The sequence below is a fragment of the Lethenteron reissneri genome, chromosome 23, assembly GCF_015708825.2.
Source record: "Lethenteron reissneri isolate LAM-NWPU_2019-01 chromosome 23, ASM1570882v1, whole genome shotgun sequence".
Lineage (NCBI taxonomy): Eukaryota > Metazoa > Chordata > Hyperoartia > Petromyzontiformes > Petromyzontidae > Lethenteron > Lethenteron reissneri.
Genome location: NC_083801.1, coordinates 5,725,377 through 5,730,458, shown reverse-complemented (window position 1 = coordinate 5,730,458; position 5,082 = coordinate 5,725,377).

Sequence of the window (5,082 nt, the reverse complement as noted above, 5' to 3'; positions counted from 1 at the left end):
TTACTGTGAGAAGTGGTATCGTGGAAAAGCTTAATTCGCATGAAATACATCCTAATATCCGTATTCATCTGTGGATAAGTCACCCACATATGGTCTTCCAGAAGCACTAAATTCATTCACAAATTAAATTTTTCATGGATAACAGCCTTTCCATGCACAACTTGCAGGTGCCAAGAGCTATTTTCAAAGCTAATAGAATCCACAAATACAGCACTCCTTATCAATGTGGATAAAAATTAGTATTTTAAACTACGTATGCAGTAAAGCATTTAAAACGTATAAACATAACATACATTAAAATTGACTTGCAATACACTTGACTCATCATGCTAGTTGGCGCTGCTGGCTGCGAAACTAAATTGGCACCACACCTCGTGCCATCGGAGATAACAGAGTTGAGCTTCGTTCCGCATGAGTGACTTTTTACCAGCCGGTTAGCGTATAAGCTCCCTTGGATCCAGTGGTCTTATGTAAGAAGCTTAAAGGCTCACTGGAAAACTGGATTAAAACCCAGTGGACACAATCAACTGATTAGGCAGATCTCTGTGGATTTGAAAATAAATTCGTTTGTGGTAATATAGGTGTGTCCATTCAAGCATGTTATATCGTGTTCACCAGTCCAGTTTACAGCAGGCTTGGCACATCTGCCACATCCTTCCTCCCATTACCACCCGCATGCTATTAGCGTGGGGGGTGGGGGAGATGGGGAAGGTGTCATGTCGACATTGCGGCTAATATACACGGTGGTCCAGATGTCTTGTTACCCTAATTTCAATCTCTACACCTTAATAATTTTTAAAGCAAGGTTTATTTAAAACAGAAGTGAATATGCAAAGGAAAAATACAATGTTAGGGGTCAATTAATCACCAATGTTTACAGACAATGTGAATATATTAAATAGTGGTGAAAATATATAGAGTATACAATGTTGTGAAACTTTAGAATATGTAGACCATATAGTGGTGTGAATTTATAACATATAGTTAGGTTTATTTGTTTAATCAGGTATTAATCTGCTTTGCACACGTTTGACGCAATGGTGCTTCCCTGACTATGCGTGACGAATAAATGAATCTGTGGAATAAACAACGATGGAGACAATGGCTGATGATGCTGTCGTTTAAATTGATTACAGTTTATAACGGTGATCATTTAGAACAATATGTAATTGGCGATGATATAGCTTTATGGTGATTGTGTGTAATGTACAGAGCATCCTTCCATCTGAAGTTTTATTACAAATAAAGGTAAAAGGCTAGCAATCCCCTATTGAAATGGAGGCTTCCTTCATTGACTGGCTTTCCAGATTAATGATTGTTTTGTGTGCACACAAATGTTTTTTTGTTGTGGTGGTCTTCTTGTCTCCACAACTGTCTCTCTCCTTATCTTCCTCAATGTATGTGCTTTGCATCCCATCTGTTCTCTTTGTGTTGCGTAGGTACACTTTGTCCCTCTCTCTGCGCATAACTCTGACTCTTGCCGCTGTACACGACTGAAAAGCGAGTATGACTTCGCTACTTGTCACCCAAGTTGGATAGAGGTTGCAGACGTGTGGGTGACCATAGCGGAGTTCAGCCAGGCGGAATGTCCTGTTGTTGACCGGGCACTGGAAGTGTTGCTGTCACAGGTATCGGTGTTTTTGTGATTTGATTGTGACGCTATTCCTTGAAGTACACATTGCCACACGATAAGCCACTCTGTTGAGCTATCTTTTGTGGCCAGATCGCTTCTGAAAAATAAGTTAATAACCTCAGTGGGCTTTACCTGGTAAAAATATATATATTGTAGTTTTATTTGTATATATTCTTTGGGTCTTTCGGTAAAGTCACGTAGATAGAAAAAATAATAACAATTAAATAAGAAAAAAATAAAGTGAATAAAAAATTATAATAAAAATGTAAAAAAATACAAATATCATGACGTTTCAATCGCAACACAAGCAATCGTCATCAGGAGAAAAAAGAGGGGGAAAGCTGTTGAGGCAGGCTGTTTTTGAAGGTTTGAAGTGGGTGTAGCCCAAGGGTGGGGCTAGTGATGTTAAAGTGAGAAATGTGCATGTCAAAGTAAGATCGGAGAGCTACCTCCACGACGAAGGCGCGGAGTTGGCCATTGTATTGTGAGAGATTATCATTTTAACACGTAGGCTTTCACGACCAATATTATTAATAATAAAGGTTTTTGGGTTATTATGAGAGATTAGCATGTCCGTCACTCGTGTCCTCGAGGACACGAGTGACGGTTAGTGTCATACTTTTAGCTTGTTAATGTAAAATCAGAGAGTCGAAAATAATTGCTTTCACGACCAATATCATTAATAATAAAGATTTTTGAGTTATTATGAGAGATTAGCATGTCCATGTAAGATCGAAGAGCCACCACCACCTCGAGGACACGAGCGAAGGTTAGTGTCAGACTTTTAGCTTGTTAATGTCAAATCAGAGAGTCGAAAATAATTGCTAACATCGGAAGGTAGGATGGAAACATCACAGCCAGTTATGAATTAAACTGGTTAATAACGTCCTTCCAATGATTGCTCAGTTTGTACCCATCTTCTCGGCTGAAATTGTGTCTGTGTCTATATATCTGGATGGCTTAATGAACGAATCTTTATTGATAGCCAGTGGGTTTGCAGAGTACTTTCGTCTTGGAGAAATCAATTTCGTGTGAGCCCACCGCGTTAAAACAATGATCAGCCACGGCCGAGGTATTGGTCCTACCGTGTTTCAGATCTGTTTTATGCTCACGAACACGGTCCAATACATGTCGCTTAGTTTCCCCAATGTAACTACTGCCGCAGACATGGCTTAGTTTGTAGACGCTGGGGTATTGCATGTCAATGATCACATCCTTCACAGATGGGATCAGATCACAAATTTTATGTACTGTGTTGACTCGAACCTGGATCTTGTGTTTGCTCATGATTTTGGAAATCTTATTGGTGACCCCTGCTATGTATGGCAAGGTGATGGTTTTGATTGGGTCCTCAGATGGTTCTTTTCCAACGGTTGGGGTGATAGCTTTACGGATTGTTGTAGTCTGAATATCCATTCATCTTAAGGGCTTGGTGTATGTGTTCCAGTTCACTGGCTAGGTGGTGATGGTCGGAAAAACATCGAGCTCTATGGTGTAAAGTTTTACTGAGGGAATTCTTCTGGGATGGATGGTGGTGGGAGTCAGGTTTTAGGTAGGCATCCGTACGGGTGGCATTCCTGTACACAGAGTGTCGCATTGAGCCATCTGGTCTTTTTTCGATTAAAACATCCAAGAATGGTAACTTGTCATCCTTTTCCACCTCCAAAGTGAATTTGATGGCTGGGTGTAAGGAATTGATGTGGTTGAGGAATTGGTTCAGAGCTGGTAGGCCATGTGGCCAGATGACGAATGTGGCATCTCCGTACCTCTTCCACATGGATGCCTGGATGGCATCTGTCTCAATTTTTTCAATATAAACATTGGCTACAACTGGAGATAAGGGAGAACCCATTGGGATACCTCAACTTGTTTCTAGAATGTTCTATTCCAGGTGAAGTAAGTGTTGGTGAAACAGTGTCTAACCAGGGCCGGTACATTAGCATTCAGTCCTTGTTGGACCAAATCTGCAATGATTGCAATGGTGTCAGGCACAGGAACTTTGGTAAACAAAGATACTACATCTAAACTAACGAGCAAATCATCTTGAGATAGTAAGATGTCCTTAATTAACGATACCAAGTAAGCTGAGTTAAGTACAGCTGAGGTGGTCTTATCAGTGAATGGTTGTTAGATTTCAGACAGAAATCGGGCGAGTTTGTAGGTGGGTGAGTCAATGGTGGAGACGATAGGACGAAGTGGTGTACATTCTTTATGGATTTTTGGTAAACCATACAATCTGGGAGGTCTAGCAGCAAAGGGTTTTTAGGAAAATCGCATGGTTGGTTCAATTAAAGATGTTAAATCAGTGATATCGTTGGTTTCATAACCAGGTGGTTGGTGAGATTTGTATTGATTTTGGTATAGCTACCATCAAAAATTAGGTCCTGAATTTTGTTATTGTATGTGGTTTTGTCCATGATGACAGTGGCATTGCCCTTGTCGGCTGAGAGGATGACTATGTCATCTCTCTTTTTTAATTGAGAAAGCTCAAAGCGCTCATCCTTACTGATGTTGCTAATAGGTGTCTTAGCGTTATTTGTAAATATTTTAAGAGATTTGTTTACCTTTCCTATGCGTTGCGCTCCCGTCGTGTTTCTTGTATTGTTTGTTGTAACGTTCTGACGTGCCCCGATTGGACATCTGTGAAAAAGAGCTTCATAGCTCATCGGATTTTTTCCCAGTATAAATACATGTTCTGATTCTGACGGTACAACTAAACTAGATTGCAATATGAGGCTCATTAATTAATCATAAGCAAGAGGGTGTGAAAGTGGTGGAAAGGGGGGTGGAAGGGGGGGGTAGAAAGGGGGGGGGTGGAAGGGGGGGTTGAAGGGGGGTGGACAGGAGGTGGAAGGGGGGCGGAAGTGGGGGGGAAGGGGGGGGTGGAATGGGGTGGCAGGTAGGGTGGAAGGGGGGGAAAGGGGGGGGAAGCGGGGTGGAAGGGGGGGTGGAAGGGGGGTGGAAATGGGGTGGAAGAGGGGTGGAAGGGGGGGGGTAGAAAGGGGTGGTGGGGTGGAGGCGGGGGTGGAAGGGGGGGTGAAAGGGGGCGGAAGGGGGTGGAAGAGGAGGTGGAAAGGGGGGTGGAAGGGGGGGTGGTCGGGGTGTGGAAGCCGGGGTGGAAAGAGGGGGTGCAAGGGGGGGGGGTGGAAAAGGGGGGTGGGGGTGTAAGGGGGGGTGGAAAGGGGGATGTGGAAGGGGGTGGTGTAAGAGAAGAGGGGAAGTCCCCGCGCATGCGCTCTACACTCCTAAACTATTCGCGCCAAGCGGCGGGCTGACGTCACCGCGCAGCGACGACGTATTGCGTCACAGCGCCACGTACGTCATCACTCACGTCATCACGCTCCTCATTAGCATGCGGCGTGACGTCACATCCCCCCCACCCCCCCGATTCACGTAACCGCCGTTGCCCGACCCGGCGAGCGGTCACTCGGAGTCGGCGACGATTTGAG